The sequence below is a fragment of the Streptopelia decaocto genome, assembly GCF_964273445.1.
Source record: "Streptopelia decaocto genome assembly, chromosome: Z".
NCBI lineage: Eukaryota > Metazoa > Chordata > Aves > Columbiformes > Columbidae > Streptopelia > Streptopelia decaocto.
Window position 1 is genome coordinate 45,312,641 of NC_138657.1, and position 25,411 is coordinate 45,338,051.

Sequence of the window (25,411 nt, forward strand, 5' to 3'; positions counted from 1 at the left end):
CCCAAACAAATCAAGAGGCCACAAAACTAAGAGCATTGAATCTTTACATATTCATAACCTGGCTGGCAACTTGTGAATTTTTTGTGTGGAAAGCCAGGCTGAATTCAAGATCTACCTGGATACTGTGTTCTCCTTTGATAAAGATGTCACATTTTGTCATTTCAAAACCACGTTTCTATTGTAAATATTCCCCAGGAACAACTTTAGGCATCAAATAAATATCAAACCATTTCATCACTGACTTTTTTTGTGCCTATATATTCTCTGTGGCACCTTTAGGACAAACTAAAACTTGCTATTTTTTGAAAAGTAACTTGGGTGAAACATGTCGTCTTCTCTTTGATATAGAGTAGATGAAATCTGCACAAAACCAGCAACCAGAGAGCTTGTTTAGCCTACTAGTTCTCTTAGTTCTCTGATTTTTTTTTTCTAGTTCTTATTGCTGAGCTTGTAGCCACAGCAGGCTCTTAAGACTTTAAGTTTCAACAAACTAACGTGTCATGTTTCCAACAAAAATGAATGAGTTGGGATTCTCCCAGAGACACCAGCTTTTCAAATCTAACTTTATCATCCATTCTGCTGATGTTTTTATCTGACTGGGGATGACATACCTGTACAGGCTTTTCTTTTTATCCCTTCTTACATTTCAAAGCTTTTTTCTACCTCAGACCTGACACTGACAATCCTTTTGTGTTTTCCTTGGTGCCTCAGAGGCTTAATGGTCCAGCACAGTAGCTGAACCTTTAGAAATTTCTTCTGTACCTCTGCAGAGACTGCTTCAGTAAGGGCCACAGAGCTGTCATTATGAAAAGTGAGAGGCCCCTGTGGTTAAACATTCCTTAATGTTTTCATTTCTGAAAGTGACAGCAGAATGGGTAAATCGATTTCTTTTGACCACACAATTGCCTTACAGCTGTACATGGTCTTCTTGGGTTTGGGTAATGGGGTGAAGCTGCACAAGGAAGCTGGCTAATTCACCCTGTTTTACTATGGGTGATTCATCTGATGAAGGGATTTATAGTTAACAATTTGAAAAAATGAATTATTTGCAAGCCTATTAGTGTTAAATACTTGAACATCTCATACAAGCATGTAATTTAAATGCAATTAAACAGTTATTAAATGCCAAATATCAATTAATGATTGTTGCAGCATACATTATTTGAGTAGAAGACTTGAGGCGACTGTGATGACCATGGTGAACTGGGAATTCACTATAAATCAAATGTTTGCACATTTTGAGAAATTAAAAGCAATTTTCCATGCAGCCTGCTGTGAGCTAAGTAGTCTTATTTTGAAATGAATTTGGGGGCTGCTACTCCAAATATGGCCACAAACAGCCTGCTAACTCTAACGGGACTATTCAAAAAGATATGTGATACTTGCAAGAGTAAAAGCTTTGAAAGTTATAGACATCCATCTTCTTGAAGAGCAATGAGGTTTTTATTTCACATTACTAACTCCTTCAGTCCGTGCCTTGTGGCCCTAGCAAATTTCTCACCTCTGAGAAAGATAATTTACGTTTTTTCTTCTTTACATGACATTAAATTGAGATGTTTCTGTGCTTCTTTTGGAGAAGTCTGTTTTGTACACACCTGGCTGCTGCTGATTTCATATTGATGTTCATGTATAATAATTTCATACATGTTTTATTAGGAAGACTGTTGTTGTCACAATCTTAAACACTTCCAGATTACAAATTAGTGTTTTATATAACAGAATTAGTTTTTTTTCAGTGATAGTATGAAAAATGCCTCCTTCTCAATACTGTGTTTTTACTGTTTCCTGTGACCCTGCTGACACAGAGGAACTAACACATATGATAATTTCATCAGAAACTTAACTGTGGACTTGTACGCCACAGGTTGTGTTGGCTGAGGACAGTCCATAATTCAGAAAGAAATGGTATTTTAATAATTGTAGATCTAATGAATCATAAATTTTCTAGTGCTATCTTTAATTTTCTCCAACTAGAAGAAATGAACATGCTGTAAGCAGACCATGGATGTAGGGGTGAAAAACTAATTTTTTTTCATAATTCTGGGCTAGAACATGAGAATTTTTCCTTCTCAGTACTGATTGGCGATTTCTACCATGCAGCCACCTTACTATGACAGTGAGAAGAAGTTATATTGCTATCCTGATGCTTTTTACCTGATGAGTTCTGCAAGTCGACCACACACTTTTGCAATATCTATGACAACTTCTTGTGCATGGAGGGTTTGTAATGTCAGGGCCTCAGTGCTAATAAGGACTACTTCGTCATTTTGGTTTTGGCATACAATTTTGAATGAGAAGAACAGCTACTTCCTTTTCCTGTTATGTATTGTGCTTTGCAATCCCTTGTGTTGCTTCAAACAGTCAGTAGATAGTTAATGACTGAATGGCACAATGCTGAGTAATTAAAACTCTTGCAGTATGCATTACCAAAAGTGGAAGCTGAATGACTCTGATTACTGCTGGTGTGTAGATCAAATGGAAACTTCAGCTCCTGTGCAAAGTCCAGTCTCTGCTTAGAAATTATTTCCTGTCGTTTCTTTCCCTCTGTCTCAGCAGATTAAAGAACAGTTTCTAAAACTTTTAGCTCCACCTTTTTTCTCTACACTGCCCAACCAAAGCTGAAAGTATTTGGAGAGTAAGGCTGTGTGTGGCAGGAATGAGAAAATGTGAATTTTGCTCTCAGTAGCAGCACTGGGACTACAGAAGTACTGACAGAGAACAACTAGAAGTGAAGGATTTAAGCATTTTTTCATCACATCTGCAGCTTGGGAACGTACCTGATAAGAATGAAGTGTTATTATTTTCAGCAGACTCACAGGCTCTGACTGAGTCATGTAGATCAATATTTTGACCGCTGAAAACATGCACAGTAACAGGAGTCATGAGAAACAAATCATGCTTTCTGAGACTTTTTTGAGTATCAAATAGTGATCAACTTTCTACATGTAAGAAGTGCAAATAACTGTCATCTTCATAGAAACTAGTGAACACTGCAGGATTTGTCAAACAGGTAGTTGTATGTAATCACAGGTACACAGGGCTGCCAGATGGGGAAATACAAGATCTTAAAAGATTTGGTGTGCATCCTGTACTGATTGCAGCTGATGTGCCTGGCCCCTAAAATGCCTGTCATGTTTTGTTTGAGCAGCTTGACAGACCTACAACATTGGAGATGTTTCCTTGTTCTTTTATTGTTATTTGAAAATTGCTGTCACACCTTTGGGATCCAGCCCACGTCTTATAAAGCAGCTGAAGTGTGAAGTTACATAAGGAAAGTTGGTGAAGCAGACCATCTATGTTCTGCCTAATACAAAATAATGTTAAGAGTTTTCAAAAGTACATGTAGCTGGCTATACAGTTGACAGAAGTCTGAATGTTTAAAGTGGCTGATGTAGTTTTTGGCTGATTTCAAACACATTGGCTATGAACCACTGACTACACAGACATGGCCTACTGCAGTTACATATGTATTAATGTTGACTAACTGGGATGTCACCACAGAAGAAGTCATATGACTACTAGGTTGGCAAGGTTTTACTCGGACCATTGTTTAGTACGTATCAGACTGGGAAGGAACAAAATATCTAACTCCCGCTTATGCCTCTGATCTGACAAATAATAACAAAGGACACTTTAAGGCAAAATTTTGATAAGTAGCTCCTTGGTGTTTAGAAACCTGCTTGTATTCACATGTCTGGAGTGTTGTTACTCGTGGGACAATGCAGTTTGATTTTGCCTTCACAAAACCTACCACATATGAATGATACTACCAGGAAAGTGCATGTGTAATCTTACGTGTTGACAAAGTGGGACTGATTCAAAAAACTTTCAAAATGTAATCCAGAATGACACTTTCATCGAGTTAAGTTTGTGTGACTTGTTTTTGTGATTTTATATGTTTCTAATGGCAAAATTTTGGTAGCAGCTTTGAAAATACTTGGACTCAAAGGGATTTTATCAGGAAGCTGTACTCAGGCAGTGAAACAGTCACAATAATGTCTGCCTCCCCTCTGAGAGGAGATGTACTGGGGGATCAAATGATTTCAGATAGAATGGATACAAAAGCCTAGAATAGATTGTTATGAGTTTAAGGAATCTCAAAACCCAAAAAGCTGAGCTAGTAAGCTCTAATATATAGTCCCATGATTAAAGCTTCCTTAGCATCACAGAATTTGAAGATGGTTAATGTCATGCTAGTTTTTGAGGGATGTTCCAGGAGACATCAAGGTAATAACAGACTACTTGTACAAAAAAAAATATTGCTGGGGACTCTTCTGAAAAAGGAAGTATTGTTCATCCTTCCTTAGTAGACACTAAGGAAGAGTTTTGCAGATTTTGCCTTGAAAAAGTGTTGTAGTTCTTCAAAGAAGATTGCAAGCACATACACAGGGGACATCCAGTTGATATGCTCTGCTTGGATTTATAAAAGCTATTTAACAAGTTCCCTTCTCAAAGGGTCTTAGAGCAATTCAGCAGTCGCGGCATAAAGGGGAAGGCCATCACATTTTAAACTAACTAACTTAGAAAATTGAAAGCAGAGAGCTGGAATAAATGGTTAGTATTCTCAAAGGGGGAAGGTTGTCAGTAGAGTCTCACAGTATATGCATCGGGCCTACTTTGCCTATAAATGATCACAGAAAAGGGATGAACAGGAAGGGGACAAAGTTTACTGATGGCAGTAACTGATTCAGTGGAGTAAATACAAAGTCTGACTGTGAAGATATGTGCGGGAAGTGCATAATTAAAACGGCATTTTCAAGCAATACACAGAGGCCAAACCATGTGTAGGGAATTTTTAAGAAAAAAATACACAGATCATTGTTATATCAGTTTATAAAGCTGTATCACATAGAATTATAGAATAATTTAGGTGGGAAGAGATCCTCAAGATCATGGAGCCCAACCATAACCTAACTCTGACACTAAACTGTGTCCCTAAGAACTTTATCTGTACATCTTTTAAATACCTCCACCATGCCTTGAAAACTCTCCTCAGTATTTGTTCCCTCTTCTAACAGGTGGTGAAATAAATCAGAAGAGTTATAGAGAAAGACTGCAGGATAGCCAAAGGTATGGAATTGCTTCTGTAGGAGAAGTGATAAAAATTGAGTAGGGATCTTCTTTTGTCCTATGGAAAAGGGTAACTGAGGACGCTTTAAAAGAAACACACCAAGTCATACGTGGGATGAAGGTAAACAGGCATTATGATTTGGGAATTTATTTTTTTTATTATTATTTTTGTGTCCCCTCTACTAGAAGAACATGCCAAAATTAGGTGAGTTTATCATGCACCAAAGTCAAAATTGACAGTAAAATGTGGTTCTCCACAGACTATGCGGGTAATCCATGGAAAGTGTTTTCACAGGATGTTCTAGATGGTTAAAGTATATCTAGACTCAAGGAAAAACCAAAAGAATTTGTCAAAGAGAAATTAACAATTTATTATTAGTAGAGGGACACACTTCTAATTCTCAAAGGACCTCGCTGTGATTTTCTAGGATGGACATCTGTTGGTTACTGTTGTAGTCAACATCCTTAACTAGATTGATATGAGTTGTTCTCAAATTCGTTAGATTCCTTAGTTCTAGAGGGCAACTGAACAACATAATCTCAAATACAATAGCAAGGGGAACTGAATTACCCTCTTTTGGAAACATTCAGTGGCAGGACACTGCACATATTCAAGAAAGTCACACTGGAGAAATTTTTCCTTTTTCGTTTGTCCTACCACTTAAAAATAAAGCAGCCAGTAGATGAAGTTCTACTACTATAAATTTATCAGCCTTAAGATTAAATTCCCTTTGAAAATTGGGAAGAGAAGTAGCACAAGACCTAGATGAAACCTCTAAAAGGCCTTAATAAAGCATGCCAAGAGAAAGAAGACAACATTCATGGAAGCTTCTACCAGAGGACCAGACGATCCACAGCTACCAGAAAGCCAAGTGAGGGCAGCAGTTGTAGTGCAGCTTGCTTCCATGCCGTCCCTTCACTTTTCTAAAGCCATTTTGGTATGTACTCTGCAGTTTATCTACCTAAAAAAAGTAAATGGAAAACATTAGACATCCACTGGAACTGCTGAGAAAGGAATCTGGCCAAGTCATTGTAGTTACCCATGCAAACAATAGCTGTCTTGCATGATCAGATTAGCTGCCAGAAGAATCTGATGAATTATCATCTGACTATGCCTCCATTATTCATGTCTTACCCAGAGCACTGCTTACCTATGCATAAATACTGGAAGCATACTATGCCTTGTATATGAAATAGTTGTGAATAGAATCATTATCTTATGATTACATGTTCAAAATATTTTAAATATAGTTTTATACTTAAAATCACTTGGTGTTTGGTCACATGCAAAAATAACATTTCATGGGCACTGAGATTTAGATTACTCAGCTACCACATATGAGTTTATAGTTAGAGCTGGCTAGAGTATAGTGTGTAATTCCTATTCATTTTTTGGAAATAAACGCTTTCTGATATTTACTATTTATTGGCACAAGTATTTGGGGATTTTCCTCAAAACATGAGAAAAGACTTTTGGTATTATTCTAATTAAAATGCTGGAAATTTTAAAATGAAACTGGTCTGAGTGGCATTTTTCAGTTCTAAAAATTTTTAATGCTGTGTTTTTGAACATCAATGCTTGCTGCTTATTTCCCATGAACAAGCATTGATTCAGTCAGTGTCAACTCTTCTGTAACATTGAAATAAAAATCCACAGTGTAGAAAAATGCAAACCAGATGGGCAGGACATGTACCAGTTTTTTTAAAATCAGCATACCTATCAAACATACATATATATATATATACACATACATACATACATACTTATATCTATGTATGTATGCATGTTATTTCAAGAGAATTAAAATGAAACATGTTTCTCAAATTCTGAACAAGACTAAGAACAAGATTTAGAGCTTATGGGTTTTAAGGACCGTTTTACTGGAATATAGTGGACCCTGCAACATGATTAAGCTCCCCATATTTATTTTATTGAAATGACATTTGTATAAATAAATTGAAGAATTATGTCTTTTCTGATCAGTTTGTACATCCAAGTTCCTAATCTGAATGTGCAGACATTGGACTACAGACACAAATACCTCCTCTGCCAGATTCATGGAGTAAATGTGTTTGCATGCAGGTTTGCTGTACAGGAGAAAGACATTTGTTTTATGATTACATCTACTCTGCTATACTTGTTGAACGATTAAGGGGGTCACACTATTTACACCATGGTGTGTCTACCTAGAGACACTACTAGCAGCGAAAGACACTTTAGAGTGGTATGTTAATCCCTTTTTGAAGGTATGGGAACTGCTCTGACTTAGAATCCTTCTGCTACAACTGAGACGAGGAGGTCTGCCTGTGCCTGTCATGGTTTAACTTTTTATTCCCTGAATGCCAGGTTTCTGGAACAGTTCTTCCCAATATTTCTGGAAGATGGCATTTCAAAGCTTGGAATTTCCCCCTCCATGGAATTTCTGATGCCATAAAAAAGCCTTAATATTTACTTAGAAAAAAATAGGCAATTTGAAATCTTCCACTAAAAGGAACTATTCTGGCTTGATTTTTCAGAAAAGAAGACTGAGCAACACATTAAAAAATGTCCATGGAAACCTCTGTACTGAAAAGCAGTCTCAGGAGCTGGCAAACCCTTGACTGACCACAGCTCCCAGGGTCTCTACAATTACAAAATTGCCATCAGATTGCGTGGTATGGTGGTGGAAAGCCCTGAGAGGACATGTCAAACAGGAGCTCTCAGCAGTTTGGACTCCTCTCTCCCTCCTGCAAAACCAGCCATCTGAATGAAGCACTTCAGACAGAGATGAAGGTTTCTGGGTCTCTTGCCTTCAGGAGCCTGGATTCCCCAGGTATCCCAACTGGGACTTCAGTTGCATGGTTGGGCTTCTTTGCAGCCCCAAGTATTCATACATCCTTTCAGCCCAACAACTGAGCTGGTGGAAAGCAGGCGGGCGTCTTGTGGAAGTTCATTGAAAATGAAATGCCTCTGTGAAAACTTCTGAGTTCAATGTCTACACATTTTTCAGTGAAAAACTGTTCACTTGGAAAACTCTTGTCCACCTTTTTCTGGAGGCTGTAGTTTGAGTGAATTAGATTCATACAGCAAGTAATGACAACAAATCATAGGGGTAAGAAGAAATGAAAACTGTTATTGGGAGAAGAACTGTAACAAGGAATTCAGATAATGTTTTCTGTGTTTTGTTTTGTTTTTTTTAATGTTGTAGCTTATGTTCTTTTCTGTATTTTCAGGCACGTAGCTCTAAATCACAGATCAGTGCTGCAAAGCAGACAAGCAGCATGAGCTATATTACATATCACGGCTGACATTTTTTTTAGTCAAGGAAGAGTTTGGATTCGATAGTATATATTTAAAAAATACTATTGGCAGTTTATATTTTTAAAGAATGTGTTAAAGAGAATTTTATTTCCAAAATAGTACCAAATTGCAGTTAGGTGTTTACATATAAATGTAGCAGCACGAATACAAAAAACTTAATGGAAAAGATTTTTAGAAAGCTGTTTAATGAACCAGCCACATAACTCCTGTGGGAGTTTGTGCCAGAATTTCCTCTGTAAACATGAGCTTGCATATTTTGATATCAGCTGGCCTATAAGACTGTGGTAGGAGTCACAGACACTTGGAAAAAAAGAGGAATCTCAGTGCTCTGATAGACAGCTCTGTCTGAAAATTAGCTATATTAGGTAAGTTGTCTTCTTACAAGCTCAAGCTTTGAAGGCATACACACTAATTATGACAATTTTGAGGGAGGAATAACTGTAAGCTGTCTTGCTTGGAAAAGATTCAGAGTAGTTGATAGATTAATTACCTTTAAATGGTTAATCTGTTGCAGGTGTGCATATACTTGAACATATTTAGTTTACTCCGCAGAGTTAATCCAGCTTTTAAGCACTGTTGGCTCACAGCTTGAAGGCTTCAGCTCCAACATGGGTTAACAGCATGGGTTTTATTATGAGCTTCCTTGGCAGGAAGCAGGTAAAAGCAAAACTTCAAAACCATTTTCCTTTGTTGGGAGAACCCCCTAAAGGAATTCAGAGGAAATGGTGTTGCCCGTCTGACACAGTTGCAGTCAGCCAGCAGTCTAGTGTCTCAGCAAGTAGCACTGCAGTCACTCAGTAAATTGTGTGCTTCATGCCTTTAAAGTTATAAAATAGTCTGTATGATACACATCAACTGAGTTATTAAACAAAAGGATTGAATACATGTTAATGGATGCAGGCATTCATCTGGATTATGTCACATACAAAGTACATACATGTCACATATGCAATAGGAAATATAGAAGAGAGGTTTGGATTTTTTTTTACCTGAAATCTTCCACATTAGCTGTGTTTATAAAACATACTTCAATACAGAGTCTGCAGTGGTTTAAAAAAGGAATAAGTTCCAACCAATTATTTATACTTAGAGTGTTATCTGAGTTTAAAAAAATACTGATAGACTACATCTCCAGGTGTCATTTGATCTACTTAACAGAATTCAGGGCTGAAAGGAAATAAAAAGAGTATTGAAGGTATTATGTCTGGCAGTATGATCAGCCCCAGTTCTACCCAGTTTCAGACCATGAAATAGCCTCACGGTCACTGTGACCACAAGCTCCTAGCAGTGCTGAATCTGTTGTGGGGCCAGGCACACCTGGATATCAGCAGAGCAGCCTGAGGAGAGGTGAGGAGTCTGCCTTTTTTTCTCAGGAATACATAGCTCTGAGCATTTTCACAATCTTTGTATGCAGGCAAGGGCAAGCATAAGCCAGCCTCCAGAGCACTCTACAGAAGCTGAATGACAACAGGTACTGAGGCATTGTGCAAACTCAGTCTCCATCACCTGTCGTCTAGACAGCTCTAATGTAGGTGAGACTGGGAAGGCAAAAGCCCAGTTGGTCAGTATGCACCTTGATCTCAGCTCTTATGCACAACATAATTCATATGCATTGAATTCAAGCCACAGGCAGAAAAGTGAATGGAAATATGGTGGCTGCAAAGTCCAGTGTGCTAAAACCAGCATTTACCTTGGCAGTGAAACAGAACCCAAGTTGACTGGTGCTGCCTTCAGTAGCCTCTGGTAGAAGGGCTCCTGAAAGAGCTCGATTTACTTTGTAGCTGCTCTTTTGCCAGCAGAGCCTTCGAGAAAGGAAGACAGCAGCAGTGCCATTTCTTCAGTAGACAATTCCTTAGGGGCTTGACCTTAACAAGAAAAAGTAAAAAACCGAACCACACTACTTTTACATGTTGGGATTTTCTCCTAATACTAGAAGTGTCTACTGTACTGCATTGTGCTTCATTCTGCACCATTATAAAGGGCTTATTTGTAGATGGCAATGTGTTTTGTGCAGGGTTTCTCTGGAAATTCAAAAGTACAGAACCATGTCTCTAGAATAATTTTTACAAAACATAGTTTTAAAAATCTAGGCTCAAATGTATACTAAAGAAAAAATAACACAGTAGTAATAGTTGCCTAATAATGCTGCAAAATCATTACATATAGGAGTCATCCTCATTGTCACTATATTGTTAAAAAAGTAACAGCAATGAATACTGAAAATAAGAAAACCTGTGGTTCTCTTTTCATATACAATAATGTGTTATCTGAATTCATGTAAGAGATAGTGGAGAGCACGATGGTAATAATTTTGTCAGCAGCTAATATGTGTTAGACACTTCCTCCATTAAAGCATTCCATCCGGATCTAAATATTTAAATACAAGGAAGTGATTTGTCCTAGACATACAAGACACTTAAATGTTTTTTAAAACTAAACCTTATTTTAAACTGTCTCAACTTGCAGCCACTAGCTTTTGCTATAGCTTTGAGAATGACACTGCCTGCTTCCACAGATGTGATCACGATGTTTGAGTCACATCGAGGAGGCAGTGTGGCATAATTGGCACCACCAGTGTGTGTGCAATCCAAGTATATCTCAGGCACTTTGTTCTGCAGAGCTGCCAGTCTGCTGCCTTTCACAGGAATTGAAATGTGTTTTAAATCTGTATTCAGAAATAAATTCTTGTGCTTGGGCTGCATAAATAGAAGTGCATAAGAAACATCACCTGTCCTTCACAGTAGTGACTGAGAAAATTGTGCTGCCTCCTACCAAGTAGACTGTTTAAAACCTTTTAAAAATATGAATATCAAAAGCAAAACGACAACACAAGCCCAGTTAGTGCTACAGTGTATAGAACATTTCTTGTGTTTCAAATTCATACTAATGCTGGTAAAGAGAAACATGGAACTTTTTATGTGCTTCACAGACCACATGTATGTATGTGTGTCCACCTGTTTCCTTTTCTCCTTGATTTTTTTCACTTGATATAATGCTTGCTTTCCTCTCTTATTAATAGTTTCCACTGAATTTCTGAAAAGCCATTGTAGTTACACATCATTTTCTCTTGTCCGTGCAAGTTCCTTGTAGAGGTACCCAGCTTTGCTCCACACAAAGTGATATCAAAAAGATGAATAGTCCCATGAGTGGAATGTTCTCCTGCATCTAATCAGCTTTATTGAAGTCACAGTGAACTGCAAACTTGTGTGACCTTAGTGCCTCAGGCATGCAGAGCAGCTTGTTCTGAGCTAACCTGGTTATCTACACTCTGTGCCATGTACTCAGCCACACTAACTATAATCCAGCAGTGCCTGATATACAGCTCAGATACAGGCTCCCAGCATTTTTAAGCTGATGGCCTGCTTGTAAAATAAGAGACATATTTTGATTCCCCTTCCTTAGGTCTCTCTTCCTCTCCTGACTGTAATTGAACAGCTTTTTCTTATTCTTCTCTGGGTCATACTTAACTGTGAAATTTTTAGAACTGAACTTCATAATTTAAAAAATAAAAAATACAAAGCTTTTAGAAGATGGATGAATACGTTTCTTACCATCTTCTTCCTTGTGAACATAGGGCATTTATTTAGAAAATCTAGCCACTTGGTTACCTAAATATTAACAATAAAAATTTTTCACTCTTATTAAAAGAGAGATTGGTCTACCTATATTAATTAGCTGATATGACAGACAGAACTGTCTTGAAAGGTTTTTTGTCCTTATTTGAATAGAGAACGTTTGCATTTTAATTGAGAAGTTGCATTGATCATTTATTTTGCTGTCAATAAGATCGCAGAAAAGAAATATGTATTTTAGAGCCACCAGGACAAAAACTGTTAGAAACTTTCTAAGATTTCTAGATTTCTGCCACTAAACCAAATAGCATTCTTTCAAAAACTATTTAAATCTGCTGAGATGAAAAATCAGAAAAAAAATAAATCAACTATATTAGTGGCAGATTAATAACATCTGTGTCAGATTCAGAAATTATGGAAGAAATGGACACAAGGTACCTGAAAAGTTATTTCAGTTTGAAAATTCTGAGTCAAAATTTGTAGATATTTCTAAAAGGAAAATATTTTTTAGTCCCTTTTTTCACAGAACCTTTCTTCAAATATAACAGATGTTCACTCTTAGATCGCTTCTCCAACTTCACAGAACTTTTTGAAAAGAGTCCACTTAGGGATAATGAGAAATCTGGAAGCAGTCAGTCCAAGATAAATCTGTGGAATTTTACAGACAAAGTGGGACTGAAAATCTGCAAAGGGTAGCTCACTTTTGCCTGTGAGGGCCAGTATTATGTTTCTTTGCAGTATACATCAAGGAAAAAGGCAGCTTGAGAGGAAAAAAAAAAAAAAAGAATAAGCATGTTCCCTTGTAATCAAAAAAGAGTTAACTTTGATATAATTTGTCTTGTTGGCCACATAAATAGAAATAAGTAAATAAGAATTATTTGATATAACAAGAAATGCAGGTTTTTCTGGGGTATGTAGCACCCCAAACCCCACTTCTGATGCTTACTTAAGTTCCTAGATACTCTATAGGTATCTGTTTTCATATCCGCTGTTTTAGCTATTCTAGAGAAAATAAAACAAAATGAAACAAAGCAAAACAAACAAATCCCCACCCCAAAGCACACATAAACAACAACACACCATACTTCTTACTGAATTACATTGGTTGTTACTAATATCCATCTGCAGCTTAAAAATGAAACAAAAAAAAGAGAAAAAATAAAAAGAAAAAAAGAAAAAAAAGACAAAAAATATAAAAGAAAAAAAGAAGAAAAGAAGAAAAGAAAAAAGAAAAAAAAAAAGGAGGGAGCTACGCAATTAGCAAAGGTTTTTAATATCATTGCCTGCTTTCAAGGAGAACAAAATACCTTAAATCTCCCTCGAGGTGGTTTCTTTCCTAAGATTTCATTATGCTTTATGTCAATTTCTCCTTTCTAAGTTAGATTACATAGTGGACCAGATTTTCAACTGATAGGGCTCAGTTAGTTTGCTGGCCTCCAGTGCACTCATGATGGTTTAAAACACTGAAGAAAGACTGGGTCTCAGTCTTCTGTGAAGCTGTGTTTACACCAGTAAAGCACTGGTCTCATCATTAGAGCTGTTCATGATGATATTATTTTAAATGCTCAAATATGTCCTAGGGTTTAACAGAAGCCAAGGTAATGCTTAGCATCTTCATGTACCAAACCTTATTTTCTCTATTGCAAAACAGTTCCATGTGTTCTATGACCTTGTGACAGGGTCATCTTTAGGACGCAAAAAAAATCATCACTGAATTTATGTAATCTCTTATTACATGGGTCAAGCGTAGTAACAGGGAAGATAGTACTTGACTTTGAAGGATTTTTACAGGTTTGTGGTTGGTTGTTTTGGTTTGGTCTTTTTGTTTGTTTGTTTGTTTTTTTCTTGGTCTCTTCAAGCCCAACAGTTTGCAAGAAGCTGCCTGAAGAAGTCAGGGTAAAATGGTACATACAGCCTTGTGTGACTTTAAAATGTTTCAGATTTTTCTGCTTAAAAAAATTGTGACTCCCTTCCTAAGCAAGGAAGAACTTGCCCATATGGATAATATAAGAGCATGTGATGAGTATACCTAATCATGCAATCATGAGAAAAATTTATTTGGATTTGTAGGAAAAAGTGGGGAGACAAAATAGTGAATGGCAGTCAATTGTATCACTGGCTATTCCATTTACACATGACAGAATTGGTTGCACTGAATGTAACATTCAAAAGCTCAGACTGCCACCATAGAAGCAAGTGGCAGTTTCATCAGTATTTACTGACGGGGTGAAGAACATTTCTTTCTTCCAAGGCAGGAAGGAAGATATAAGCTCTGTCACAGAGCTGACCATACTACAGTGATTTTTGACTGTGAGCACCTTTAAATCCACAGGGGATATCCATTCTGAATGAATACGGCATTTGGGGGACTTATGGTGCAATTTGACCTCAGGTCAGAGCTAGGGCATAATGCCGTAGTGCAACCTCATTGCTGTCTCCTCTTAAATGTCTTGGGTGGGATCATGAGATATGAGTTCAGTGGAATCTGGAACCACGTACTTCTCTGCTGAGTACTATGGAAGCAGTTGGACCACCTTTCTGCAATAAGACCAAATGTAAATGGATTAGAAAAAATTCTAGAACAATGTGGTGATTGTCAGACTCCAGTCAGCAAATCCAGAGGTAAAGGTAGAACAAGTAAAAGAGTGTTGAGCAGGAGGTGCAGGAGTTCCAACTGAACAAGACTCTGGAGGAACCCACAATTAGCATTAAATTCTGAAAAAGTAAGCCAACATTTGTCTGTACATTGTTGCTTTTTCCAGCTGTAAAGCATGAATAATGGATCTTGCCTTCTTTGAAAAGTACCTTGACAATTGTACTACACAGGTCCTATGTGTTATCAACAGTATTAACAATGCTTTTCATGAATAATCCTTTATAGAAGAGCAAGCACTCCTTACTTTAATATATCATTAAATAGATTCTTCTATAATGAAACAGTACTAGTCTAGAACTAATGCCAAAGATTATTGGTCTTGTCTTCAGACGTTCCCAGGTTCCCTAACATTGTTATTGTTAGGGAAAAACAAATTCTTAAGTACTTTCTAAATTCTGTCTTTGCATCTGTGATTGACATTGTGTCATTCCTTCTTCTGCACAACCTCCAATGTTCTTTACTTTGGGCTTCTTGAAGTGTATAAAAAAAGAAATAACTTTTGACCTTGGAGATATTTTTGCTTCATGCTGAATGCAAGTTTCTGCCTTCAGCCTCTGAGGAAAATATGCTTTTATGAGTACCTTTTGTAGGCATTGATTCTGTATTTGGCATATCATCTAGAAAAAGTCATGCAAAATGTTTTGAGCTAAATGAGGAGCATCTGCAGCTCTGAAACACAGGATGGATGCGTGGGTTATAAAATAAAAACTAGTTACCAATGATTTGCAAATTGCAAATGGTTCATAGCTTCCTAGGAATTTGTTGAAACACTTAAATACTTGTCTAAAGCCTCTTCAAATATATTCAAACACTTTCAGCCTGTAAGGGCAAGATTGTGATGTGCAGATGGAGTGCAGATGGTGTCTTACTCCACAGGTAATCTAATCCATGTAATAATTCACAATAATCACAATATGATTCTTAAATTCACCAGAGGCTCCTTATGAGATTTCCAGAGTTTGGTTTTTTTTTTAAAGCATACTGCATTTTTCTACATGTATTTGTGTCAGTATTGCATAGAATAGCTGTAGAGACCTGTGAAAAATAAGGCCCTGTGCTGTGCTTGACCACCTAAATATTAGCATTATGCATGGTAAGAATATGAATACAGTTTCAGATCGAAGGCGATTATCCTTGCTTGTACAGCTTCTCAAAATGGACCTGAGCTGATATTGACACTTAGGAGCAAATTGCCTCACCATTATTACACCTTAGCACATCATTCTAGAAGAGTATAGTACTGCTATAGAAAGTCAAAGCTTAACTCTCCCACCCTGTATTTCATCTGTTGCAGTGCTTGTATATCCTTTGCTTTTTGTTTTAGCTTGCAGGTATTTTCTTCTTTTCTTGCTAGTAAGACATTTTGATGATGAATTGTTTTGAGAAATCTATGTCATTCTGCTGAGTGCTTCTGCTGTGCTTTGAAAATTTTCAATAGCTATTCAGTTATCCAGGAATGAACAGCTCTTCAAATTCTTATTACTTAAATAATGGATAGAAAGATTAAAATGAATGGACAAAGAGCAGAGATAGAAAGAACCTGAAACAAAGAGCAGATATAAAAGGAAGAAAGTTTAGAGGATCCTCCCTTGTAGACAGAATGTGTTGATGTCTTTACAAATATGTGTGTAGTGGTATCTTTGGCTTTTTTACCATTTAAAGCAGCTTGTTAGCATGGAAGGTTAACCTTTCGTTCAATTTCGCCTGCTGCACTGAAGACTGGGAAAGATGTTCTTAGAATATTCAAGAAAATGCACAGCCACTCGAGCTGTGTTACCCAGTGCATGCTTGTTTCAAGTTCCTCATTACTGAAAGGAAAAACCATTTTATTTTCCTGTTGTAATTTTAGATTAAAGCTAATTGGCTTTGCCCTATAAGGAAAAGAAGACTTCAGATGTTTTCTTTCCCCATGTAAAGAAAAAAGGAGAGTTAATTATAAATCTGTTATTGTCACTTAACAGAAGATAAAACTAAATCTGTCATCTTGTGTGACTGTCTTCCTATTACCACATGAAAGAGAGTGAGAGAGAAAAAGTTCTCTGTTTGCTCAGCAGCAGTTCATTTGAGAAGAGAAAAGGAGAACTCAGCTTCAGTAAAGGATTATATGTCAAACAGAGATGCCAGGGGGCATTTTCAGGCATCCTAAAAGAAAGAGAAGGGAGACCCAAGACTGATGTAGGCAACATTGCCACAAGCACAATCAGTACAGTCAAATCAATACTACAGAAATGTGCCTTAAGGTCTCAGTTGCTCAAGAAGTCTGAATTCTGAGAAAGGCTGCCTACTGGAAACAAAAGCATGGCTTATCAAAATTGCAGTGTGACAATACAGAGTGCTACAGTCAGAGCCTTCCATTCATTGTATATTTAAATATACTACTCTCACCTAAGGATTTCTTTCAGTATTAACACTATGTAAACAATCTTGTTAAAGATCAAAATACATGTCTAGCAATGTTTCCATCTCCCATGGTCTATTTCAGTTTGGCTCAAATCTGTCAATGAATGGGAAAACCTTTATTTTGTAGTTGATGCATGGTTTACTCACCATGATAACGCAGAAAAACTTAATGTTTCTTTTATATTAAATATGCTTGTTATTCCAGGTTTTTAGTAGAAGACACATCGAGGTTTTAAACAGATAAGCGTGCAAAATTTTGTCACTGCTTCCATAAAAAGGTAAAGATTTGGGAAATTCATGTATTTTATTTAAACAAAAACTGTAATTTGGTTGTTAAAAGGACAAACAAAATAGGTAATACCATTCAACAGACTAATCTGTGCTCATCCAGGTTATGTTAGTACCTTGCTTTTGTGATTTTTGTTGTTTGAAGAGACAGTATGAAGCAATATTCATTGCTTAGAGCTTGAAAGAGAATGAAAGCCTTTTTGGCCATTATGGGATTTAGGGGAAAACTTGCCTGTGGAAAGATTTTGAAAACCTCTCTCAGTCTGAGTAATTCTGAAGGCAAAGGTAAAAAATGACACTGCAACACGTTTTTGAATCTGGGAATAAAGTTGCCTTTGATGCAGTTACTTAGAACCCTGGCAGAGGGACAAGAATCAGGGAAATTCTGAAGGTTTCAATTTGAAAATAACTTCTGGAAAATGGTACTTTATTTCAGGAAAGCATTTAATACATGTTTATGCTGTAAAATGACTTTTATGTGTGGAAAACAATTGCTTTCATTAGATAGGCAAATATATTTTTATACAACATCACAAAAGTTGGAGGTGAAAAAGAATTTATTAGATCATTGTCAGTGTCTTCACCTGCTTGGTTAAACAGGGAACTGCTGGGCAAACACAAATGGAAGAGGAGAGTTTACAGAACACGGAAGGAGGGACTGGCCACTTGGGAAGAATATAAGGCTGCTGTCAGAGGATGCAGGGAGGCAACTAGGAAAGCTAAGGCCTTGTTAGAATTAAACTTTGAGAGAGGGGTCAAGGGCAACAGAAAGAGCTTCTTCAAACACATGACAGATAAAACTAACACCAAAGGCAATGTAGGCCCACTGATAAATGAGGTGGGTGCCCTGGTGACAGAAGATACAGAGAAGGCAGAGTTACTGAACGCCTTCTTTGTCTCTGTCTACTCTGCCGGAGGCTGTTCTGAGGAGCCCTGTACCCCTGAGGCCCCAGAGGAAGTCAGTGACATTTGCTTTCCTCCAGTCCTCAGGCACCTCTCCCATTTCCCACAGCTTAGCAAAGATGACGGAGAGTGGTCCAGCAATGACCTCAGCCAGCTCCCTCAGCACCTGTGGGTGCATCCCATCTGGACCCATGGACTTATGAATATCCAGATTGCCTAACCCCATCCTCATCAACCAAGGCAGACTCTTCCATTGTCCTGACTTCCTGGAATATTGTGTCCAGTTCTGGGACCCTCAGTTCAAGAAGGACAGGGAATTGCTGGAGAGAGTCCAGTGCAGGGCAACAAAGATGATGAAGGGAGTGGAGCATCTCCCTTATGAAGAAAGGCTGAAGGAGCTGGGTCTCTTTAGCTTGTAAAAGGGTGACCTCATTAATGTTTATAAATATGTAAAGAGTGAGTGTCAGGAGGATGGAGCCAGGCTCCTCTTGGTGACAACCAATGATAGGCCAAGGGGCAGTGGGTACAAACTAGAACACAGGAGGTTCCACTTAAATATGAGAAGAAACTTCTTCACGGTGAGGCTGACAGAACACTGGAACAGGCTGCCCAGAGGGGTTGTGGAGTTTCCTTTTCTGGAGACATTAAAAACCCTCCTGGATGCCTTCCTGTGTAACCTCATCTAGGTGTTTCTGCTCCGGTGGGTGGATTGGACTAGATGATCTTTTGAGGTCACTTCCAATGCTTAACAATCTGTGATACTCTGTGATTCTGTTAAATAATTTTAGAAAGTTGTATACTGTCCGAGCTTTCTGAATGGCTGTCAGCTTATTCGCACTCAAGTCAATAGTGTTTTTCCTTTAAAGTTCAATTTTGTTCTAGTAATAGCACTCCAAGAAGTAAAGCCTTTCCATGAAATAGTAAGTTTTTTGATCTTCTTAGGTGATTACAACACTAGCCTTTCAACTTGGTGCCTTATATCATCACAAAAACTTTGATATTAAATTTCCCCCAAAAGGCACTGTCAGAATTGCTTGGGTTTTTTAATTATTTTGTTATCACTCATTTCTGAAGGAACCATTACTAACATCTTTATGCACAAATGTATCCAATATAGGATTTCTCTCAATATGGTAGTAGAGCTTTATAATCTCCTCTGTACATCAGAGTCTCTTAATAAATATGTCAGATATTGACTGGAGTCCAGAGACCTCAACCCTTGCTAAGAAAATATTTTACTTGAAGATACATGTTATACTGTGCCTTGAAAATTATAAAATATATAAATGTGAGATAGGAAAGATTAAGCTTTTTAGCTTCAGGAGGAAGACACAGCCACAGACCTTTCCATTACATATGTATACTTACCACTTATGTTTATGTCCTTACAGAGGGAGACATCTGAGCACACTTGCCTTTCTGGACACAGATGGGAAATTGCAAGTTATCAGTAAGGGTCCAGTCCTCCAACTGTCCCTGATTTGGTAAACGAAAATTTTAGAAATTCCTGTAACTATGTAGGCCTGTAAATGGAGTTTGAGCCTGGGACTGGGTGCAGAACTGAGCAGGCAAACCTCTATTATGAGCACTGACAAGGTGTACTTTCTGCCACAGGGAACAGCATGATCTGTTGAAATCTGGCAGGTGCTTACTGGATTGATTTTTCAGACAATTTAGATCACACTACAGTACAGAAATCTACCTTGCTGTGGCACAGGTGATGTTTGTGCTTTGGGATGATGCTAGGGTAGACTTTCATTCAGTAGAAAATGGCATGATTGCCATTGGTCTTTTCGGCCTCTGTGACTGTCTGACAGCCAAATGGACTTTACAGATAGTAGCAATCTGAAAGTGGAAGATGGAAAGTCACTTTCCAGTCAGGCAGCCAGCCTGGAACAATGCAAACAGTTCAAAAACATGTCTGCTCAGTGCTGCTTCTATATTGCAGCCCTTTGATGTACTTTTGAAGTGGCAAGCATCTGTTTTGTCTAGTGCTACATCATTAGGCAATTTGGATATTATGAAGCATTGGAAAGTATCGCATGGAGAAATATTGCAGGCTGCCAACACAGTGTAGAGGATGGTCTGAAGTTTGCTATTTGATGAGTTGTAGGGACTTGAATGTTTCCTTTTTGCTCCAAAATTTTAAAAAAATGGTTTTCCTCCTGAGGTTCTCCCAGCCTGTGTCACCTAATCATGTCTATACCTTTGCAGAAGCCTGGGGGATAAATGGAATCTTGGTTTCTCCTGTTGTCATTTTGTAATACACTTTGGATTTATTTTCGTTGGGGAATCAAATATAGAAGAGGTTTTTTGGGCATGCTGTAGATATGTGTGTAACATATGGGAGTCCAGACTAGAAGTATAATCCAGTGTCTTTTTTAGTCTTAATTTCTGTGCAACTTTTTTTTCTGCTGAAATAAACCCTAACATTCATTTAGAAGCAGAAAGACCCTGTGATATCTGTGCCGTATTAAAAAAAAAAAAAAAAAAATCATTTGGTCAAAGATACTGTACAATTACAAATGGTATAGGAAAACTTTGTTCTGTCACTGTTCTCCATTATCAATGTCACTGGAGCCCGCTCAGCATGAATCAAACCAAATGAAATCAGAACACAAACTGTGAACAGTGGTTAGTTAAGGTATGGATAGTAACTGTTGGCTAGATTTTTGTGGCTTCTTCTCTGTTTACTCATTTAAAATCAGGCTTGTTACCTTCAACAGTAAAGAGACTGAATACCTGGTACTGGTCTCGGAAAACCCTTCAGTAGTGCCAGAAGTATCTGTAGATGCAATGAAGCAGCAAGGTAAATCTTGTCAGATGTCTGCATTTCTGTGTGCTTGTGCCTGACAGTACAACATTTTCAGGAAATTGCTTTCGCAGTGTTTTGCTTCTCCCTCCCCTGTAAAGGTGCTTCTGTAATGGTGATCATCACTTTCACTAATTCTGCAGGCAGCCATGCCAGGCAAGTAGCTAGGTCACTGTACAATACAAAAATAATAAAAGGCCACCTCTGATAGACTCCATAAATTGTTAATAAAACAAGGGACATCAAGTGGCATTTCCCTTGTTATATGGGCATCATAAAACCCCAACACAAAGCAAAACGCTCTACTACTCAGTTTCTGGGAAAAAAAAAAAAAAATTAAAGCTGTGTAGTATTTTTTCATTTGCATGTGAAGTGCTTTCTAGTTCCACTTGTGACATCCCCAGTGCACTCTGATATTGCTATTCCTTCTTTGGGAACTTGAGTACAATGAAGCTAAGGACATTCAGCAAAAGCACAGTAGGTGCCATAATTTGGGTTGACTTTGTGATACAATTCCTAATGTAAGTATTTAACACAAAATCTACCCCTTATCAGAATGGATTTCAAGGGAGTGCATAATTACTATAAACTAAGAGCAGAATAATCTCATAGTTTAATGTTTCTGTTTATACCATGTGACGTAGCACAATGATACAATCCAAGTCAGAATTAAATACTTGGTTTGACAGAGCAGATTTTGTTATGGGAATTACATTGCTGCCAGAAATTTTCCTTCTAGCTTGAAAAGGCAGGAGTTAGGCAAAGGTTGATGGCTTTACCTCAAACCACAACGAAACTAGTTTCTCTCATGGACTAAAGAATCTAATTTGAAGCTTATATTTCTTTGCTTCATGTTTGAACAAAGTAGGTAGGCTTTATGGTCTTAATAATTTTATTTTGTGTTATTAAACTGGTGCTATTACAGTCAGCTAGCAGTCACTCAGCAATAGAGACATTTCTCTATGCCATTATGTTTGGATTTATTTTTTCTGACCTTTACGGGCCATGTAACAGAGAGAGAAATCTTGAGAGACATATCATATTGTGCCAAACAATACATACAGTAAAGACAAGCTGCAAGGAACCATGATTTCATAGTATAATTATTTTTTTTTTGCCTCAACCAGGTTGGATGTGCTTAGTAATTCACAGGAACAACCTTTAAATTACTGTTTTCCCTGGATACCACTAAGGGCTGATAGGAGGGAAAAAAACCCATTACAAAGTGTATCTTTTCTCTATTGGAGAACCAAGAGGAGAGACAAAAGATGCTGAGGATTGGTTATCGCTTCTCAAGTGCTTATAATCTTGAAAAAGGAGCTTACATAGTTTAAGGGTATAAGAGCAATTTCTTTAATTTTGTACTAGGCAGAAAACAAAATCAAAGACATTGGTTAAATAATTTTAAAAAACTAGTGCTTGTTTTAATGTCAGTAAGCTCTGAGGATATTTTTGTCCCCTGACATGATGTCTCATTCTGCTCGAGATCTTAGGTTTCTCTCTAAGTTACAAATGAAATTTTGCAGGATAAAAAATAATTTTAAAGACTCTGTCACAAGTCTTGGGAATCTTATTTGTTCCATTTGCTTGTGCATCAGAACAGTTGCTTACATTCCTTTGGTTGAGAGAATAAGAAAGGGCAAGAGCAAAAACATAAAATATAGATAATATGAAAGGAATAGAAATTGCATAGTCTTTTCTAGTTAAAAAAAAATAAATAAAAAATTGAATATACTTTCTTTCCTGCTATGGGTAAGTTTATTGGTTTGGTTTGCTTTGGGTGCATTTTCATTATTCAATAGAAGGAGGCATGGTTGCCAGTACCAAAACTGTGTGCTTTTCAGTGCCATTAGGCAGTGAAAGTCAGTAGCATTTATGGTTACTTTGATTACTGTAGACTATAGGCTCTATTGAAAGATACATACAACCATGACAGAGAAATTTTCACAGTATGAAGGAAGACAGCAGCAGTTAAAAGCGTACTGCTTCAGACCATGACTTCTGTTTTCTCAAAGACTCATTCACAGCACCATGCACTTCCTTGAATAGAAAGTCATGTCTCAGTTTTTAAGGAGGAGGTGTCCTCCTAAATAAATGCTCAGCATGGTGTTTCAGGGGCATTTCAGGAGTTCCAAGAGTATTGCAGATAACAGACACTTGAAGAAAAGCATCAAATAGTTTATTTGTAATCCCTAAATTGTCTGAAAATTATATTATAATTGGACTGCAGTGTATAGAACAGAGAGAGGTGACATAGCAAGTAATATCCAGGACAGACTTGCCCTGGTTCTCCTCTTTAATATAAGAAGTGTAACCTTAAAACCATCATATTTTTTTCTGTTAACAAAGGAGTCTATTTTTTTTTTTTTAAATACAGAGACAATTCACTGAACACTTTAGAAGATAAAGTATTTAGAAAGTTACTCGAATCTGAAGATCTGAAATACAAACTTTTGAAATGTCTCTCCTATAGGTTACTAGTCTGTTAGGATTTCACTAGTGCTATACAAACATTGTTCACATTTACCAGAGTTAATGAAGTTTTTGTTTTATACATTGTTGGTGGTATTTTTATTCCAATAGTTGACAATCGCTTTTCATGGTTTTAATATATGTAATCAGTTTTATTTGAATAACATTTAATTTCAGTCTATTTGAATAACACTTAATTCTAATACCTGGTCTTTTAATTACTGCTTCTTTTGGAATGAGTTGTTCAGTACAAGACTGCTTCTCTGTTCCCTGGTCTTTCTGAAAATTTTATTAATGTGGGCTTGCTACAACATTTAACATGAATGCATGCAGCAGACCTTATATCACTGGAATATTTGTGTCTATTACAACATTAATAATAATGTGCTTCAGAGTGTGATATCTCCCTCTCCACAATATGCCTTGTAACACCTTTCTCCTTCCATGCTTTCACCATGAGGCAATGCCCCCCTGCTTTCACCATGAGGCAATGCCCCCCATCCTTTCTAAGGTGATCTCCTCATTGTTTATGTTGCAGGTGTTTTAATATCATCCTGGTCATGAAGTAATGTACCTGAGAGAAGAATTGCATCTGCCTGGCAAATGTCAGCTTTAAGTAGGTGTGAATCAGCATGAGCCTGCTGGACTGTGTTAGCATAATGTCGTAGTGTCATCCACTCTTGTACCACATGATATCTTATTATGTTAATGTATTTATATAAGTGGATAAAATTAGAGTTGCCATTAGTAGAAACTTTGGATTGCCTAGATTTGCATTTTTAAAACCTTTTTCGTATGTCATGCATTCTGTTATTCCTCCTACGCATGAAAATAAAAGTAATGCATAAAATGTTATTATCAGTAATGTGATGTTATGCTGCTTTGTTATAATTGCTATGCTGTTGCGATACTAAGTGAGAGGGTTATTTTAAAAAATACGATTCTATTACTACATTTTGAAATCATAGTAAGCATGTCTATACAAAGAAATGGCATTTCTTGGTGAGAAAGCAACATATGAGCTAATCTCTGTTCTTGTTTACTTATATTATAGTGGAGTCCTTTATGTTGTTTCAGAATAGGGACCAAGCACTGAGCATATGTCAGAGGTGATCACATTTCACCAAAAGCTGCAAATATAAGTAGAGAATATTGATAAATGAGAGTTGCCAACCCTGTAAGTACTGTGTTTTAACCCGAGAGCTAGGCAAAGGCAAAATCTGTAAATTGGTCTGTATCTTAGAGTTTGTCTCATGTGCTGTGTTTAGTGGCATGACAGGCATGTATATGTGAGCTGTGTCATCAAATATGTGGCCTCATATTCACTGCACACGTGATGGCAAATGTGGATACATCGGAGATTCTCTGAGCACCTGTCCAGTGAAAACTGTACACAGCTGGATGTACCACAGAGCTGTGGTACTGTCCTCCTACTACCTTCCTGACCTGGCTCCCTGTGTATCAGGATCAGCTGGCTGGTCAATCTGAGGTCTTGGACTCATTTTCTCTGTACTCATGGGGCCTAGTAGAGGTAGATGCTGCCCTGCTGTGAGAAGAGCATAGGGAGCAGATATACTGCTGCAAGGGAACATGGAAAGCAAACAACTAAGCAAGATCCTTGTATATAGTGAGTTTTGATGTATCTGAATCTATGGCAAGGAAAGGAATTTAAGTCATTTCAATTAAAATGCTACTCAGTTCCTTAGCCAGAAGCCCTTTTGTTGTTCACTGCTTGCGGGTTTGATGCATGTAGATATTTTAAAAGTGCACAGGCATATCTGAGTGTGGTATATGAGTCTGCAATTAATGGCTGCGTAGACTCTGACAGGAATTTTCCATGGAACATCTAGTCAAATAAATACTACTACATTCATTGTATATTTCACTTGCTAATGAAAGATATGTATTTTTATTTGATGACAGTGCTCCTGCCTTAT